Source organism: Mastigoproctus giganteus, chromosome 1 (genome assembly GCF_048544385.1).
Source record: "Mastigoproctus giganteus isolate SK-2022 chromosome 1, ASM4854438v1, whole genome shotgun sequence".
Taxonomy (NCBI): Eukaryota; Metazoa; Arthropoda; class Arachnida; order Uropygi; family Thelyphonidae; genus Mastigoproctus; species Mastigoproctus giganteus.
The window spans coordinates 79,265,017-79,286,053 of NC_143575.1; the positions used below are offsets into that span (position 1 = coordinate 79,265,017).

At 38.7% G+C, this 21,037-nt stretch overlaps 1 protein-coding gene across 1 annotated transcript in view; it reads left to right on the forward strand.

Moving 5' to 3' along the window:
* The window catches only part of LOC150090915 (equilibrative nucleobase transporter 1-like), a 64,347-nt gene that overhangs the window by 12,091 nt on the left and 31,219 nt on the right, over positions 1–21,037 (forward strand). The window lies entirely within an intron of this gene.

Sequence of the window (21,037 nt, forward strand, 5' to 3'; positions counted from 1 at the left end):
TTTTTTTTTTTTTTTTTTTTTTGTTTCGGGTAATTGCAGACAACTGAGCAACCTCAAAACCCATCGAATGCAAATGGCAACTTTCGAGAAGGCACAATATTATGGTTCATTGAGACCAGGTGCAGCGTAGAGTTTGTACAAAATATCAAAGGACATCATTATTATTATATTAGTGTTTCCCGTAATTGACTACATCAACTCGTATTTGTGCCTGTAAATTGCGTGTGTTTTCTGGTCGATTTGCCTGTTTTGCTGGACGAAAAAAACTCCAATTTTTGGGGGGAGGGAAACTTGCTATCTACGCCTGAGACCAACTAAGCAGCCACGGAGTGAAAATACCAAAGGACATCAGCAAGTAGACTATCAACACGCGAATGACATTAAACATTAACAGAGAGTGGAAATGCCTCAGGGGCGGCCGGGGAAAATATCAACGTCGTGGATATGGAACGGATACAAAAATCATTTCCGCTTAGTCCTCAGGAATCCGCACGCACATGTAGCGGATAATTGCAGATTCCACATTAAACAATGCACAAGGAACTAAATGGGCACTCGAGAATGTATGCATACTGGATTCAATTTGTACAGGCACTTAAGTCCAATAATCGTTTGCAATGCTATGCATTCGCCATGGACATGATGAAACGGCTGGAAGCGGATAATGGAGGCCTAAGATGGGTGATATTCACTGATGACCCTACATTCCATGCCTAAGGAAGAGTCAAATTCCACTAGGAATTGGGGTTCCGAAAATGCTTATTTCGTATGAAAAATATAATGTGACGCTCTAAGGCAAAAGCGTAACGCCGATTCTTTGTAAAAGCCGAATGGAGCTAGAGTTAGAATAACTGAATTTATAATTTATTTTAAAAATATGAAAAATTGTTATTATCTAAATCAATTATTATAAAAGCCTTTTTTTAAATAAGTACGATATCGTGGATATTAATTTAATAATAACATAATAATTATTTTTATAATTTAATACTAGGGGCTCCGTCCCCTGCTCGCCCAATCCCCTTGCACGCTTTTCGACGTAAAATGTAGAGGTAAGGTAAAGTGCAGCCATTATCCACCCACTGCAGGATGGAAGCTTCCTCAACAATTCATGCTGAGGGAAATGGACCATAATCTGCCACGCTGGTCCACTGCGGGTTGGTAGATCGGCCGTATTCAGCAGTCAGGGGCTGAACCCCGGTCTACTCAAAGAGCGTGTACTACTGCACTCCCGCTCCTGACCACTCGGCTACGGTATGACGGAGTAAATCAAATCTTTTCTAAAAAAAGTAGATTGCATCACAAATTAAGTTGGTCACTCCTGCTATAGAGGATTACTTAGTCTTAACTATGTCTGCAGTAATGTCAGGAGCATTGCCAACAAAATGGCTGAATTTGAACTCCAGATTAGGACAACTAATGCTGACAAAATAGTGCTAAAAGAAACAAGGATCCACTAGGAAATTGGGGATGACAGTTTCCACTACAGTATGCATTGACTGGAATACTCTAAAGCAAGCCATTCAATTAAAAATAGACGCCCAATCCTCCACATTAGAGAATAGACATAACCTAAAATTTACAAGCCCTTAGGGGTTTTCCGCACAACAGAGGTCATCATTCGTCACACAATCGTTTTGAGAATCAGAGTGCATACCGAAACACCAAAAACGCAGATAAAAATTCCCACACCTTCCTCAATAGAAATCTACCACATATTAATAATGACTTCCGGGTCTATTTAAACACTGGTTCCCATAACGATCCTAATCCATTAGATAATGTAAAGAACTTACATCTGTTACGCTAACTTCTCAGCAAATAGCCCTATTAAATAAAGGTTTAAATTATAATTTACCGCCGAGATTCCCCCCCCCCCCCCACAAGAAACAAATGATTATTGATCTTGAGTTCGCTCTTAGAGATTTGCTTAAAAAAAAACGTATTAATCCAACAGACTAATCGAATCATAAACCAAACCATCCCCTCAATATCAAAACGACATAGAAAAGGCGCAAAAGCTTTACGCACACTTAGACAAAACCGAGATATCATTATTCAAAAGGCCGACAAAGGCGATACAGTAGTTATTCTCAATAAAGGAGACTATAAATAAATTATTCACCATCATTTCAGACACAACGACATACGAAGAGGTTGCACAATCAGAGTTCAACAGCTTAGTTAACATATATAAAAAAATGCTCACCACCTATAGGAAAGATGACCACATCACTATGGTCCAACTTAAACAAATTAAAGCCCGCACACACAATATCCCAACCTTATTCTGCCAAGTAAAATTACACAAAACAGGATACCCAATACGTCCAATCGTGTCATATAAGAATTCAGCTTTTGCTTCCTTTGCCATGTTCATCTACCCAATTCTAAAACCATTCCGAGAACTCCTAACATATAACATAAAAAACTACGATGCTTTATTCATGAACCTCAAAAATCTCCATATCAAGGAGGATATGAAGTTATATTCAGTGGATGTGACTTCACTATACACTAACGTAAATGTACCTTACGCCTTAGACATAGTCTGGGCCTACTTAAACGATGACAACATAAAAATTAATAACACCAGACTCCCCAAAGACAGAATATTCGAACTAACAAAACTATTAGTAAATGCTAATTACATTCTCTTTCAAGAAAAAATATACAGACAGATTTTCGGCCTCCCAATGGGCCTAAACATCAGTGGACTCATTGCCGAACTATACTTAGACAAATTAGAAAAGATCCATCTTGATCCATTTATACCACAGATCACATATTAAGGAAGATATCTGGATGACATCCTAATTATCACAGATCATTTGACCATAAACAATATTCTACAGGTTTTTAATAACATCCATCAGAGATTAAAATTTGAATTAGAAATTGAAGCAGAAACCCACTCCATAAATTTCCTTAATTTTACCATACACAGATTAGACCAAAAATTAAATTTCAGCATATATAGAAAACCCACTAATAAGGGGATACTTTTGCATTTCCACAGTTATCATCCCCAACCATACAAAAAATCGGTCATGCTGAACCAATTTCTTAACGCCTTTAAATATTCTTCCACCCAGATTTCTCTAACCACTGAAATAAATGAATTAACCAGAAAATTCTCAAATAGGGGTTACCCGCTAACCTATATAAACAAAGTTAAAACAATAGCCCGTGATAAAATAAATAACAACAACCTCGCAACAAACATTGCACAAAAATCTGACAAGACCAAAATACATTTCATCACCATTCCATATGTCGAGTACTGGCACAATAAACTTAACCAAATATGCAAGGGAAGCGACATGAAAATCATAGCAAAACCCTTTCGTTCCACGCAATAAATGAACGACATTCATTCAGCTTTAATGAAACAAAAATTATAAATATTCAACACAACTACGACAAACTACTTATTGCGGAAACCTTAGAGATGAAACTACATGCAACTTCAATCAATATCCGTAGACCATTCCTATTGTCCGACGATTGGTCACTTATACGCATGCGTGAAGAATAAACACTACAACATAAGACAAAAGTTTCGGATTAATTGTGAGTTGCTCTATTCCTGTGAACAAGACGCCCCGAAAAGTTCTAGTCCGACTAAAGGAATGTAGAGAATAACCCCCCCCCCCATATCCAATTTTTTTTTTTTAGACCCCTAAATTTAATTCTAAAGTCCAGCTATAGGACCAAAAGAAATAATCGGTCCATATTTATTAAGCAGTTTAGACCTTCAAAAATCTAATTTATACCAATCCACGTAATGGTTTCCTTGCTGCCAGAGGTATGGTGTTTGAAGACAGAAGTTTTGAGCGCTTATTGTTGAGACCGCACGGTCTGAACACTACGGTTCTGACAGTGGGGAAGATGCCCCGCATGTTTTGCAAAATTGATATCGCCTTCCCCATGAATTATTAGCGAGTTGGACTAAGAGAGTTGGAAAAGAAGCTTCCTATCTAAAACAAGGGCAATCCCTGTTGATTCATAATATAATAGAATATTGGAATTATCGAGCACTTAATAGCTCTCTATTATCAAATTTAGAAAAGATATGAAAGATAGAAGGGATGGAGGGGTATGCTTCTTATCAAAAGCAGCATGAATGTGAAAAGAGCTTTTGCTGAGTCTGAAGTTACATCTGCCAGCAGAGAATTTGTGTGGTGTGAGTTAGAAGCAAAGGTATAATGAAAGTGAGAATATTCTATAGACCAGAAGATTGTGAACGGTATGAGGAGAGTCTTTAAATGCAGATAGAATGGGTAAGCAAGCGTGAATGTCTTATTATGGGTGACTTCAATCTGCCCCAGATTAATTGGAATAAGTGGGAGGGAAACTTACTATGGGGAATTTTTTTTAAAATAAAGTGGATGATTATTATTTGTACCAGAATGTTAGAGAAAATACTAGGTTAAGAATATTCTTGACCTCATCATTACTAACGAATCAGATGATATCGCATGGCTTAAGGTACAGGAACCATTGTCAGGAAGTGATCATGCAATCGTCAGTTAGCATGGGATAGTTAAAGAGCGATGGAAAGTACTAAGCTTACAACAGATACAACTTCATCTGTAACAGTACTGCAAATAAGGTCGGGGAAGCCAAGGCTGTGTATGAAAAACATTGACTAAGAGAGCAAAGAATGGGGACGAGAAATTTTTCATGTATGTGAATACAAGAAAGAAGGGAGCTAATCAGATCGGACCTTTGTGCACTGGGTGTGAGAAATTCTTAGATAACCCAGCTGAGGTACTTTGCATCGGTCTTGACTAAAGAAAGATCCTTCCTGCTGAGAAGAGCAAGTGCGAGTGAGACTGAGCCATATGAAATTAGTGATGTCATAATTACAGATGACTGTTTATTAGTAAAACTTTTGAACTTCTGGCTTTCAGACATATTAGAAGAATTCCTGTACATCATTGACTCTCTCTCTCTCTCTCTCTCAGATATCCCTTTATTTGAAAAAAAAAAAAAAATTCTTTTATGTGAAACAGTATCAAAACCTTTTCTGAAATCTAGTATATAATGTCAAAATTATTGTTTGCATCCAGTTCCTTTGTTATTCCTTCATAGTATTTATTCACATTGGTCTGGTAAGATCGCATCTTAACAAATTCATGCTGTGACTACAACGTAAGTGAATTCCTGTCTAGATGCCCCTGCATTACTTCTTTAATGTCTCCAATCTTTTCCCAGTAACGGAAGTCAAGACTGCAAGTCTGTAATTATTTATTTCTCCCTTGATCCCTCTTTATTTGAACTGGGGTTACATTTGCACATCTCTAGCCTATAGGAACCTCCTCTGAATTCCAGAATGCTCTCATAATTATGGCTAAAGTTTTGCATACTTCTTTTGCTGCATCCGTTAATATAATTGGATAGATCTCTTCCACCCCAGGAGCCTTTTTTTTATGTTTAGCTTGAACAATTTCTCTTACACTTCTAATCCATTTTGTGACTTCTTTGCACACTGCTTTATATAATGTAAAGTTTCTGTAAGTTTCTGTAACTCCTGATAATTTATAAGCATCTCATGCATTTTTCTTATCTTCAAGAAGTCTCAACAGTTCATTTGTAAAAAAATTATGAATAAAGAATTTTATTATTATTTGACACCCATTTAGGAAACAAACTTGATCCCACTTTAGGGATAAAGTTTAATTCTTAGGCGTTTTATATTAACAAAGATATGTCTTTGTTAATATAAAACGCCTGTTATCTTCTACGATTGCCTTCCTGTTCCTTTGCCTATGATCCTCTAGTCTCCGTTTAGTGTCTTTATAAGTGAAGCGGATGAAATTTAAGAAGGGCACAAGAAAAACTGATAGTATTGCAAAGTATGCAGCACATAATAAGCCTTTTAACTATGGTGGAGAAACAATCCGTAGTGTTTTAGAACTATTAGCACAGTCCAGTGTTAGAAATTTTTGTAGGGGCAGATCTTAAGTCATTTGAATTACAGGTCTCTCAGGGCCCCTTCATTTTTCAGGTTTGCTTGTTATGACAATGAAGGATATTTACATGTTATTGTTTCGGATAACATGTAAATATCCTTATTGTAATCCCACGATTGGGATTACATATCGTTATATAGTTTTTCTTCAATTAAATTTGTTTTGTTGAGTTTAGTGACAGAGGACATTGAAGTTTATTGATAGAGGATGTTGAAGAAATCAAGAAATATTTTATTGATTATAAAGAAGCGGATCTACACCTGGGATAACTGGTTAACTTTGAAATTTATCTTGTCTTGTCCGGCTAATTTGATTCGATACTATGAAGCAGTAACAAAGGAACTGGATGCAAAAAATAATTTTGATACCATTTAATGGTTTGAATGCCTCAGTTTAGGAAGAATGTGGATCTGTTGGAACCGGTGGAGAGATAAGCTATCAGATTAATGAGGAGGAACAAAATTGTGCTCTTACCAAAAAAGGCTTTACTTCTACAAATTGTAACGTCTGTATTTCAGGAAAGCTTTTAATACTGTTGTATATAAAAAATGCTATATAATTGGAGCAGTGTGCATTAAGGGTAATAACTGCTATGGATAAAAGGATGGTTGAGTATGAGCAGACAGACACTATTAATAGACAATTCTTTTCGCGGATTATTGTAGTGGAATCCCCCACAGGGTTCAGTACTGGGCCCATTGTTTTCTACATTAATTAATGATATTGATGAAGGTATATAGGTTTTAATATTTCAGTTCGCAGATGATACAAAGGTTGGCAGGATAGCAACCAGTAATCATTGTATGCTACTGCCAAAATATCTAGAAAAATTAGGCGGATGGGCTGAGAAGTGGGCACCTGAAATTTAACATTGACAAATTGAAGGTACTGCATATGGGCAGCACTAATTGCAAATTAAGGTACCAACTGCGTGGTACCACACTGTGGGTAACAGTAAACGAATACGTGTGGATACCTTTTGCAGATGCACATGTTCTCTGAACAATGCAGACAGCTCATGGGGTTTTGTCAATGATATACGGGAATTTTACCAGCATCAATAAGGAGGTGATCTCGTTACGAAAGGCAAGGTCAGGCCACATCTTGAGTACTGCACACAGGTTTGAATGCCTCAGTTTAGGAAGAATGTGGATCTGTTGGAACCGGTGGAGAGATAAGCTATCAGATTAATGAGGAGGAACAAAATTGTGCTCTTACCAAAAAAGGCTTTACTTCTACAAATTGTAACGTCTGGAAATTAAGCACCTGCGAGGTGTGAGTAAAGTATTTAAGGCTTTGAACAGATTGAAGGATTATGCTGATGCATCCTTCCTGATGTTCAGTCCACGCGGTTAGCACAGTGGTTATAATCAGTCCTCCCCACACCAGGTGGAAAAGGCCTGGGTTCGAATTTCGTCAATGACACGAGGAACTTTTATGGGATTTTATCACTCCGTGGTTGAGTTAGCCAGTCTCACGCGTAGAGAGCAAGGTTTTCCCCTACTGAATCTGGTGCTTTTCGTCCAGCAAAACAGGCAAATCGACCCGAGAACACACACAATTTATGGACATAACAGATATGGGCATATAAGTTGCTTCTTGGGCGCCCCAGCGTTTTTCATTTTGTTCAGATAACATACACATGGGGGTGCATAAATTTGGACAGATGGAGGACAGATGTACAGTCATTTTCTTTCAACCAGCGACTAGTTAAAAGTTGGAAATGGGCTTTCAATAAACTTAAGTTTGAATAAATTTAAAGAATAGACAAATTATTAAAGGTCTTGTTATTGTTGTTGTGGTATGGGTTTTAGGCACATCAGCAACACGACTACAGCCATCTCCTCGGTCACTTGGTGATCTAAGGTCTGCTCTGGTGGAAGAATGGGATTTGAGTTGTTGCCACAGAATCTAATAGACACTCTTATATCCGGCATGTTTCACCGCTGTGAGGCCTGTTTAGCCGTTGTGGGGGGATCATACACCGTACTGATTATGTGACCATTTTTTCGAACATCCTGTATCGACTTCTATAATGTGACCATTTTGGTAATTGTTGAAAGGGGCTTACCAAAGGGGACATGTCAACATTTTTCGCAGTTATCAGGGAACCGTTTCTGGCATCCCATACCGGGCTCAAGTTTGCAGACAACCTTAAAATTATTTATAGAATTTAACGATTCAGAGCAAGTCAAAGTTCATTTTTACAATACTCGCTTTACACGTCTTCTCATCCCTTCAAACCTCACTATTATAAAAGGAATGTTCCCGGCAATTACATTAGCAGCAATCAATAATATGAAGGTTAACATAATTAGCAACCTCATGTATTGCACTAACTCGAATAAGTAATGCTTCACTTGCAATACAAGGGTACCTGCCTCCGATGAAAAGCCAACTAACTTTGAAACATTGCCGTCTGGGTGGTGGCGCCCACCGAGAATAATTAGTAACCTCTATATATACACAGTACAAAAACTATAGAAAAGAAATTAAGGAAAACATACACAAATACATTTTGGACTCAAAATCTCATACAATAACTGAAAACGTTCAAAGCCTTAAAAATATGTTCTTTCGTTCTTTATCTGTCGGTAGTCTTACTGTCAACCAGCTTTATCTGTTGGTTCAGTAAGAGTACTCACAGATAAAGACGCCATGTGAACCTTGTAATATTGATCTTGTATTAAAATAAAGGTAAAAAAAAAAAAAAAAAAAGAATTACTGAAGTTTCACAATGTTGCAAATACAATTAACTAGATGTGCAGCTTTATATATTTAAACATTTTATGCATAAATATGTTTCTGTAATACAAGCACAGACTGAAAGTGTATAATTACAAATTTTAAAAGTTCTTAGCCTCAACCATTGGGTCCCCGGTATCCGAGTCCCCGCAGTTATGAAGATTTTAAAATTAAAGAATTAAAGCTTTCCTTGAGAAAATTGACCAAACACTTGAATATTTTTTGTGAGAACGATCTTCATGTTCGTGCAACAAATGTTAAGCGCGAAGTTAAAGACAACTAAATGCTACGACACAATTTTATCTGAAAAAATACGACAAAAAAAACAAAAAAAAAACACGAACAACCCTGGATTCATTCTTCATTCGTACAACTGAAAAATAGTGTAACTTCAATAAACTTTACTTAACCTTACATTGTGGAACATATTATAATAAAAAATGTCTAAAAAAATAATTTTCTCATTTTTTCAGTTCCTTCATCCACTTTTTACTATGTACAAGTACATCATAAACATTACTATATAATATCGGTGTAGATACACCATATCTAATCATCCTTCACAACGAGTTTCCGATGTATTGCACTACCTCGAATAAGTAACGCTTCACTTGCAATACCAGGATACCTGCCCACACTCCGATGAAAAGCCAACTAGTTTTGAAACGTTGCCGTCTGGGTGGTGGCGCCCACCGAGAATAATTAGCAATAGTCTTCTCTATTAGTGAAGCGTTACTTATTAGAGGTAGCGCAATACATAGGCAACTCGTTGTGAAGGATGAGCACAATATGAGATACACATGAAATTATGCTTTTCACACTACTGTACTATCATAGTTTTTCTTTAAGAGTTTCTATGGAGTATCTACACCGATATTATATAGACATAGAATCTAAAACTCTTAAAATATTATGCCTAGTTACATTTAGTTTTATTTAAATAATAAACATTATGAAAATTGGAATTTTCTGGAACCAATTATCCTCATTATCCGAGGATAATTGGTTCCAGAAAATTCCAATTTTCGTAATGTAAATTATCCTCGGATAACGAGGATTCCTGTACTAGAAACTTGCTGTATTGGGGAAAATTTGTTTAAAATAAGTAAATAAATCAATTAACCTATATTTTCTCCATTCCTGCTCCTCAGCCCCCTGTCCACTATGGTCAACGTTACTTTTACTACATGCTAGATCAAACAAATGTTCCGAAGTCCTCACTTTAGATTACAGTAATCTCTCGCCAATCGCGATGTACATGTTCCTGAAATTACAGCGTTTGGCAAGACTAAAGTCCCATAGGAAACAGGTCAGGAAAAAACAGTCATACTTAATTCTAAGCCCCTGTATGATAATAAATATGACAGCAAAATATATGATAAAGATAATAAACTTCATTTTCCATTTACTCAACATAAAAAAAAAAACGATAATGTTGACAATACTAGAAAATATGACACGAACAAGGTGATGTAGCAAAATACACTCATGCTCACAAAATGTCAACTGTCCTCGCTCCTTCATTTTATGCGGCAAAACATAGCAATTTTAAAGCATTACGGGTAAAAGAGCAAAATACGTCCGAGAAAAACGTAAATGTTATCAAAAACACAAAAAAGTACAGAGTAATGGCGCAGATTCACGTATCTCTGTGCAGATTTCAGTAAAACTGCGTCATTGGGTAGACTGCCGATTCCCAAACTGTGTACTTTGTCACCATGAGGTACTAGACCTTTATCCAATGTGGCGCGGCCTTCAAGCATACCGCTTGTTCTGTTAACCACCAAATCAACTAAGAATATGAAGTGTTCGTATATTGCGTGTATTCTATTGTCGATTTGTCTGTTGGCTGAACGAAAAACCCGAGTTTCAGGGAGAAAAAACATGTAACTTTCGCCTGAGACCGGCTATCTCAGAGGTTCCCAAACTTTCTCGGTTCATGGCGCCCTTAGTGTCCCAGTAATTTTTTCACGGCAACCCCAGAACAAAAGAAATACCTAACACAATGGTTTTCGACCTTTTAATATATACCTATATAATAATTTTATTCTTTATATAGAGGTACTAAATAAAGATCACCACAAAATTAAAAAGATACGGTACAATGGATACTGTACACTTTTTTATAATGAAATAAATATACAAATTAAAAAAATATATATAATAACTTTAAGTAACTTAAACCCAAATTACACGGCACCCTAAGAATGTCGTTACGGCACCTTAGTGTGCCGCGGCACCCCAGTTGAAAACCATTGGGCTATCTCAACCAAGTTGTGAAAAAAAAAAAAAAAAAAAAAAAAAACTCATAAAAGTTTCTTGCGTTATTGACAGGATTCAAACCTAGAACTTTTCCTACTTGGAGTGAGGAGGACGGTGACTATATCCACTACCAACTACCCACGAGGGATAAGTGTGCCGCGAGATTAGGGGAGCTCCATTGATTTAATGGTAAAAATAAATAAATAAAATTTCTGTTTAGACTTCGGGACGACCATACGGCCAGAGGAGTTCAACAAGTTAGAAAGAGAGAGAATACAAGAAACACTGTAAACAAAGCGCTGTATTTAGCAGTCACATAGGATTGAACCACGGCAAATCATTCTTTATGTGCGCCGCGAATACAGTGTGCTTTACTCTAAATGTGATCTGAGTGACTAAATAAATAAAGTAATAAAATAACTAAATAATAATTGGGTGATAAAAAGGTTTAGAATCGGGATAAAGCATAAACAAGTCCCCCCCCCCCGCTCTGCACTACCCGCCAGACCTGCCCATTCCATGATTTATAGAGGCGGAAGCAATAACCGTCGTATTTTGTTTTAGGGGATGGAACCGAGTATACTTTAAAAAAATGCAAACTGTAAAATTTTTGTATACAAATATAAAACCGGATAATCTCAAATCCGCGGTTGGCAAACCAGCGGTTGGAGAGGGATTCATTTATATTCAGTTTTTCTCTAGTGGAATTAAAACAGTAATCATAAAATTCCATGGCCATTTTCGCGTCTCACATATGTATACCTATTTTTGTTAGTTTCCTTTATAATTAATTAATCATTTCAATTGTTAATTTTTCACTTTTATATGAAGTATGTAATTTTATTTTACATAATGTAATTATATCCGGCTGGTTTGTTTTCTGTATTCGTATCTTCAGTATGTCAATATACTGAAGTCAATATATCAATATACTTAATAGTCAATATACTTAAATTGACATATACCTTGTGTCAATTTAATCAGCACATCATCAAATTAATTTAAACGTTATTATTGCAGCATGTTCATCGCTGGTGGATCCATTATCATAGGACTGTGCAGCCCAGGTGAATTATTTTTTAAATTTCTCTTTATAAACATTAAATTGTATGCGGTTTACCATAAATAAATAAATAAATATCCGTTTATTATAAATGAAAGATACATATGGTGTTATCAGTCTTATATCACATTCCCTGGACGGAACAAGCTTAGGTTCTAGGATTATAACATCATACAAATTTATGGTTCAGTCAAACATTTTATTAATCAATTAAGATAAATTAATACAATATAAATTAATAACAATATTTAACATTACACAAGAAGAAAATGGCGCCTCCGTAGCCAGGTAGGCAGGAACAGTAGTGCGCAGCACACGCTTCTTGATTAGACCGGGGTTCGACCCCGTGACCACCAAATACGGAGGATGCGGAAAGGTCAGGGAATGACCATCGCATATCCCCGGAGCAATATGGCCTTAGTTGCTAATGCTCCTAAATAACAAACAAACAAGAAGAAAATAGCTGCAAACTTACATAGAGTTTACAGAAATGGAGAGCAGTTACACCAAAAACAGTGTACAATGAAAACGTCCCATAAGACAGTTACGAAGCTCACAAAATTGAATTAACAATTTCCTTTCTATATGCATTACACTTAATATATAACGGTCAACCGTGCATTTCTTTATTAATGCCAAGGAGGGAACAGAAAACATTCTATCTATAAACTTAATCCGCTCCTCTAACAAAGTCTCTCTCTCTCTCTTTCTTTTATTATTATTTTATTATTATTATCTGTTTATTTCTCTTACGAGACACCCATAGACAGCACGTGGCTAGAGGGTGTGGTTACATTATATCAGTATTTACAAGCATATTTACAATATTTGGAGATGAAAACACACAGAGTATGTGTTAATGGATTAATTGCGAATGGTTGTTAAATGCTAAATATTATTATATAAATTATTAAATTAGTCTTCTTATTATATTTGTACCTGCCGGTACACATTACCAAATATTTCTGTCCTATACATTTTGTCTGTACATAGTTTCTCAGGATCTATATTTAAATTATTAAAATAATTCACAGTATTTGCTGGGAAAAATCTCCCCAGAGAGTCCAATTGAATCAGTTGGCACTTGAGACTTGGTTCTCTCTGTTTATTCTCGATCGTATCATCCGAGGGCGAGTGATCACGTTTCCCACTTTCGGCGCATCTGTTCTCCCCGTTAGTAGCTTTTCCAGAGTTAAGATGTTTCTGGTTGTGATGATGAGAGGTGGGTTTCTCTCTCTCTTGTGTTTCTTGTTCTTTTTTTTTTTTTTTTTTTTTTTTTGCGGTCTCCAAGGTTCCCCCCCATACACCGCTGTATCATCTGTACTAGGCAAATTCCAAAGCCGGCTGTGTAAGTGTAATGTAGGTTTGCAAGTGTTATGTTTGTTGTGTGCTGGCACCCGGCGACTTCGCAGCCAGGGGGCAGCAGAAACCCGGTCGGCTGGCCCCTGCCTCCCAACCTCAGCCACGTGGAGGCGAGTCAGCAACTATCCAGGACGGGTCTCGCACCGGACTTTCCAGAAAATTGTAGAGAAGTCAAAAAGAAACACTGAAGAGAAGAGGAAATTGTTGGTAAAGAGTGGGGTAAAATGGAGGGGGGAAGAGTAGACAGAAAGGTAGGGGAAGAAAGAAGGAGACATCCCCAAGAAAAGCAGAAGTTACAAGATTAATGAAGGAAAGTAAAAGCAAAGAAAGTCTGGACAGTGGTGTCCGTTAATCCCACCCCCGAATGGGCCAACAGAAGGGTCCCACCTCAGGCTACCAAGGTCAGCTGGTCTCTAAGAGGGTTATCTATCTTCCCGCTCTGAGCCGAGCATCAGAACCAGCAAAGATCGCAACCGAACTGGATTGCTGGATAAGCAGGAGAGAGTTCTCACCTGTGGAGGTGGGTTTCAGCAGTTGACAAGTCCGGGTGATCTGAAGTGGATCAAAATTTCAGTCCAGTGAGCAGTCAGTCCGGGTGTGTCATTATAGGTGGAGAAGTCTCAGGTCAGTGTCTTTTTGGATCAATGTTTGTAGTGGAGTCTGCTGATTGGTAAGCACAATTAAAATGGATAGCGAAGGCTGTCTATGTGGGTATTTCAGTCCAGTGAGCAGTCAGTCCGGGTGTGTCATTATAGGTAGAGAAGTCTCAGGTCAGTGTCTTTTTGGATCAATGTTTTTAGTGGAGTCTGCTGATTGGTAAGCACAATTAAAATGGATAGCGAAGGCTGTCTATGTGGGTATTGAAGTTTGTCAGATGTAATCCAATTCAGGTGGGTCTACCAGCAGCTCTTAGGAGACCATGTGCATCCTGTCATGTCGCATTTTTTGTTGGACAGAAACGAGATCTTCCAAGACGATAATGCGCCATTCTTCGGCCTGGCACTGTGCACCAGTGGCTCGAGGAACACACCAATTTATGTACACAATGGTAGAATATAGTGAAGATATCACTCACCTTGATTGGCCTTCAAATTCGCCTGACTTCAATCAGACTGAACATCTGTTGGATGTATGGATAGGCAGGAGAGAGTTCTCACCTGTGGAGGTGGGTTTCAGCAGTTGACAAGTCCGGGTGATCTGAAGTGGATCAAAATTTCAGTCCAGTGAGCAGTCAGTCCGGGTGTGTCATTATAGGTGGAGAAGTCTCAGGTCAGTGTCTTTTTGGATCAATGTTTGTAGTGGAGTCTGCTGATTGGTAAGCACAATTAAAATGGATAGCGAAGGCTGTCTATGTGGGTATTTCAGTCCAGTGAGCAGTCAGTCCAGTAGGCAACCATCATCTATTCCGACAGAAAACCTTGCAGACAGCATGGCTACAGATACCCACGGGCGTCTTCAGAAATCTACTGGAGTCAATGCCTAGGCGAATAGCGGCTGTTATCTGTGCGAACGATGGCTCAACAGGCATTAGCTAGGAGGTCATTATTCAGTGATCACTCAGTGTATAAATACATAAGCATAACTTGAGTGACTGATTTAGGAGGTTTTTTGATGCAAAATTACTGTGAAACGTTTTTTATTTGAAGATTAATTTGAGAGATTACAATGGTTTTATGGCCTTACCTTATTCCTCTTTGCCAGGGCAAAAAAAAAAAGTCAGGCCATAAAACCATCGTGCGCTAAGTTGTTATTTAAATAAATAAATAGTTTTTATATAAACTTAAAAATAAATAAACGATAACTGATGTAGCTGAGTGCTCAGTGCAATGGCGCAGTAGTATACAAGTCTGATTTGCCCGTGTTTCGAATCCATATAACCACAAAGCTCGGTTAATATTAATATTCTTGTCAAATGGGCTACTTTCAAACTTCTCTGATCTCGTGTTCAGTGTTACAGGTCAAACAGCACCGGAGGTTCCTCCCAACTCTGCTTTGTATACTGTACTTTGTGTTGCAGAACAAACTCTTATCAATGTCAGGTAATTTGTTATTTTGTGTGGTCTGCATAGTGTCTGGTTGGGTTATGCTGTTCATCTGGCCTCTTACCCGTGGAGCTCTTGGAAAACTAAGGTCCTCGTTGCCCGTCCACGACCATGAGAAAGTAGGCCAAGAAGAGGGTATAAGGCCTCTGGCTGGGGACAACCCTGGAGTCGCCTGAGCTTGCCTGGGAGAGCCCCCTAAAAAATAGAAGTTTTTATTGGAAGAAAGCGCGGGGATGATAACATAAGATATAAAGTATGGGTGAAGGCGAAGAAGGTGAATGATCAGAATACTTCCACCAAGAATTTGGAAGTTAAGGGGCTAGAAAGGCACCCCCTGTGGAGGAACCCACCCTCCACAGGAAGGACTGTTAAGAGCAACAAAAGCATCTAGGGTAGGGCCCACCAGACGAAGTGTTTGGAGTGGGAGGTGGGATGGTCAATGGTCTGGGTATTTGGGAAGTTCAAGTCATAGGGTCAGGACGCCCTATGTGAGAGGGGGACAGTCGCTAACAGGAAAGTTCAAGTTAAAGAATCCCAGAGTGGCCAGAGCAGCTGCAGCCAGTGTCAGCATCCCACGCCGTGCCAAATAGGGGGTCAGTATGGCGTCAGCACAGGCAGTAGGGGAACATACAGTTTGGGTGCATCTCCCAACTGTAGTTTACACACATGGCCAAAAAATTAATACCACAATTACACCACCTTAACCTTCAAGGGAGTATCTAAATATATATATTTTTTAAATTATATACACATATTCGGAGTGTAACAGTCAAAACATATAATTAGGACATTCTCGGGTACTCTCTCACCTACACAACACATATTCAGTTATTACGGCACCATACATATAGACAGCCCACACTTTCTTTTTTTTTTTTTTTTTTTTTTTTTGCAGATTAAGAACAACTTTTACTGTCATGCTTGGGAGGGTAGTCCTCGCCTGTGCAAGTCCCCTTCACACATAATCATTCACTCATTCTCGCTTGTCCTGTACAATCATACCTGGCTAATCACAGGCACACTTCGATGATCTATGTGAACGTGCCGGAAAATAAACGGAACCATTTTAAGTATTACTGTAGCCAAGTGCATTACGTGCCGGTATAGAATTAACGCCAGGTGGTCAAAACTCATGTGTAACACGAAATATGGTAATGTTCTTGTATACTTTATTCTGTGAACTACTCTCAGCCAATGTGGCCCATCCCGGAATAAAAACAGAACATTTATTTATTATGTAACAACAAGGTTTTTTTTTTTTTTTTTGGCCAGGGCAGCAAAAGCCTGTGCCTTGCTTGCGCTATATGGCTATTACTAATACTAACATTGAGAATGCATCTTTTATACTCTTCAGTAGGTTTATAGACAATATTTGAAATGGCTATCTTTTAACCGCAAGTCATGCTTGGTAATGTCACAAAAGACACATAAAGATTCGCAACAGTTAATGAGGATTATTCAGATTTTAAAGGCAGCATATTGAACACGATTATCTTGGACACGAACACAACACTAACTATCTTGGTGAAATTACTTTGACATAAAGCTAGCCCCTTCAAGTGTAAAAGTCGGCACGACTGATATTTGGAGATCAGGAGGCCAAGTAATTGTCCATCCTCGACCAATATACCATTAGAGACAGTGTACTTTAAGCCATTCTCTAACAATATTGGTCATAACAAACAGGTGCTGCATTATGCTGTAGTACCATTGCTGTCTGCGTACTCTGAGATTAAAGGTTACAGACAAATGTGCATTTATGCAATTAAATATTCTCCTCCTGTTTCTAATGTTTTTTTGTTTTTAAAGGGAAGAAGGAGTACGAGGAAAGCTGTAAAAGTTTAGTGAAGATTTGAAGGTAGGATCGGGCAGTAGGCCACGATGCTTTGCTTCAAAATGACTTCGATCGGTTGCAGATATGGGCTGCAAAATACCAACTGTAGTTTAATGTTTTTAATGTAAGGTTGCCGACCGGGCTATCCGGGTAGGTAAAGTGCCTGCCTGGCAACCCAAAGATCGCGGGTTCGATTCCCGCCTCGGGCTGGATATCATGATGGTGCCGAACCAACCGGTTGGTTGGATATCCCGGCCACGATACACGAAGGGAGCAAGAAAAAACTGGTTGTTGTTGTTGTTATTTTGGTTTTTAGGAGCATTAGCAACTAAGGCTATATTGCTCCGGGATATGCGGTGGTCATTCCTTGACCTTTCCGCATCCTCCGTATTTGGTGGTGACGGGCTCGAACCCCGGTCTAATCAAGAAGCGTGTGCTACGCACTGCTGCTCCTTCCCACCTGGCTACGGAGGCGCCAAAAACTGGTTCCTTCGTGTATTGATCACATACGAAATAAATAATAAATGTAAGGTTTTTCACCCGGGAAGAAATCCTGGAGTTACAACCTGGGGATGGGGGGGGTGGAGGAGTTATAGGATAACTGCGGTTCACGGCGAAAAAAAATTAGGGATTATGATACAAACACTCAGATGTGAAATTTATCATGTAGTGTAACCAGGGAGCTAGACAGACACGTGGCGACCTGTCTATAATTTAGGACCTTTACAAGTAGGGAGAAGGACGGCTTCATGTCTGAAAGCCACAGTCAAAAAAGGCCTTGAAGTTTTCTTCAAAGCTCTGTCTTTTTTAGGTGTGGCTTCCAGTTCAAGAAGAGGTTAGTTCAAAGTAGGACGATGAGAGACTCTAATCGATCTTTATAGAGAGATTTAGGTGTGGGCTGCGAAGCTTGGCAACTAGACATCTTGGGGAGTGAAATAAAAAAATCCACTGACACTTATATGTCTATTTGAGGAAATCCTCTTCGTCACAGTGATAAAATACGGAAGTGCTGATTTCTTCTCATTCTTAGGAATTCTGCTCTTTTCCTTTTATAAGATATATGATCCTATACTGTTTGTTTTTATCTCCATCTTCCATATACACTTTGTTTCTTCATAAAAGCAACTTCGGTCTCCATATTAAACCATTTCTTGGATCTTGATGATACACAAATTACGTTTGAGACCACTTCTAATGCTTTATTACTTTCTACACTCTGGTTGTCTATGACCTTACCCCCAAGACCAATCCAGTCATAACACATCAGATGGTTTAGGATAATCTCTCTTTTTAAGCAATTAGTTGAGAACAAGGTAACTGATATTCAAAGTTGTTCACGGGGTCTGCAATAGCTCACTCGGAATTCAAAAGTAGCTGGGGAGGTCAGATGGAAACCTATGCGTATACTAGTAGGCTAGCCTTTGGTATAACTGTGATATAAAAGATCAAGGACTGTCTCCCTCTGGTCAGGGAATCATCTCATGAACCAACCCCAAGGAGAGAGTCAATGTAATATTTATCATCGCAATATTTTAGGAGTGGCAAATTGAAGTTTTCAGTTGCATTTGTGGATACCTGAGAGCACAAGATTCGTTGCGATTCGAATGAGGGGCCCTGAACGGGTGGTACCATTATGACGTTATCATTATTATTATTATTTTAGGGTTACCCGTAATTAAATACATTAACCCGTATTTGTGTCTGTAAATTGCGTATGTTCTATGGTTGATTTTCCTGTTTTGCTAGACGAAAAAAACCCCAGTTACTGGGGAGAAAAACCTTGCTATCTACGCCTGAGACCAACTAACTCAGCCACGGAGTGAAAAAAGCCCATTAAAGTTCCTCGCGTCATCGATGGGTTCGAACCCAGGCCTTTTCCACCCGGTGTGGGGAGGACGGTGACGATACCACTGTGCTACCCGCGTAGACCCATTATGACGTTAAAAAAAAATTATTATTTCAGGGTTGCCCGTAATTAAATACATTAACCCGTATTTGTGTCTGTAAATTGTGTATGTTCTATGGTCGATTTGCCTGTTTTGCTGGACGAAAAAAACCCCAGTTACTGGGGAGAAAAACCTTGCTATCTACGCCTGAGACCAACTAACTCAGCCACGGAGTGAAAAAAGCCCATTAAAGTTCCTCGCGTCATCGACGGGATTCGAACGTAGGCCTTTTCCACCCGGTGTGGGGAGGACGGTGACGATACCATTGTGCTACCGCGCAGACTCATTATGACGTTAGGGGAAGGTATAATAAATAAATATGAATCACTAAACACATATCATAAAACACCACATATGGTTTCGAAGCCCCCAGCGGTACTCGCTGAGACTTCAGTAGGTGTATATCATCTTTGAAGGGGACTACTACATCTTTTTTCTTCCTTGAATTGATAATAGTCAGGTAATAGCCACGCAGATGTGGAAAACCACAGGTGGCGCCGCCTAACCCTAAATACTATGCCACTACTAATAGTCATGTGTGGGATTTGCCTCGTAAAGTGATCCAGACTTTTTTTTTTTTTCCCTGTCAACAATGTTCCAGTCTGCGCGGTAGCACAGTGGTATCGTCATCGTCCTCCCCACACCGGCTGGAAAAGGCCCGGGTTCGAATCCCGTCGATGACGCGAGAAACTTTAGTTGGCTTTTTTCACTTGGTGGCTGAGTTAGTCGGTCTCAGGCGTAGATAGCAAGGTTTTTTTTCCCACAGAAACTGGAGTTTTTCGTCCAGCAAAACAGGCAAACCGACCAGAGAACATACGCAATTTATAGTCATAATACTATATAATATCAGTGTAAATACACCATAGTTTACCCATAAATTTAATTACATACGTAGGGTAACGGCATAGTTTAGATTTTATCTCATATTGTGACTATCTTCACAACGAGATACCAGGTTTTGAACTACTTCAAAAAAATAACGCTTCTCTAGTAGAGGAGACTACAGTACTGTTATTTATTCTCAGTGGGCACAACCACCCAGACGCGTTTCGGAGCTCGTTTCGGTACCTGACCGCCCACTGACGAGTGAGCCAACAAGCTCCGAAACGCTTCTGGGTGGTGGTGCCTGAGAATAAATAACAGTAGCCTCCTATACTACAGAAACGTTATTTATTTGAAGTAGTGCAATACCTGGTATTTCGTTGTGAAGAGAGATACCAGGTATTGCACTACTTGAAATAAATAACGCAATACCTGGTATCTCGTTGTGAAGGTAGCCACAATATGAGATAAAATCTAAACGATGCCGTTACACTACGTATATAGTTAAACCTATGGGTAAACTATGGTGAATTTACACCAATATTATATAGTTAATCTCAATCCAAACGTATTATGCCTTGAGCATTTAGTCTTCAAAATACAGTCATAGTACATATATGGGTACAGTATATGTAAGAGATTACGGGTGGCCCTAATATAATAATTTGAATTTTTTTTGTCAGCCATTTTCCACTTAGATGGAAACAAGATCAGACTGCATCAAAAGAGTCTGTAGTTAGTGCAATTTGTTGGCTAAGCTGCATACATTTTGAAGAGAGCGCATCATCGCTTGTCTACAGCGGCTTGACCCACGATTACTATCTTTTGTGCTACTACCTGGAAGGTATTCTCGAACCTAGGATCCTCTTGCGCAGATTTAGGAAGGAAAAAAATAAGAGAGGCTACTGTAGTAGCAGGCTATCAGGAATAAATTGAGACTCCAAGCAGTTTTATGAGACATGTATCGTTTGTGGATCAATGAT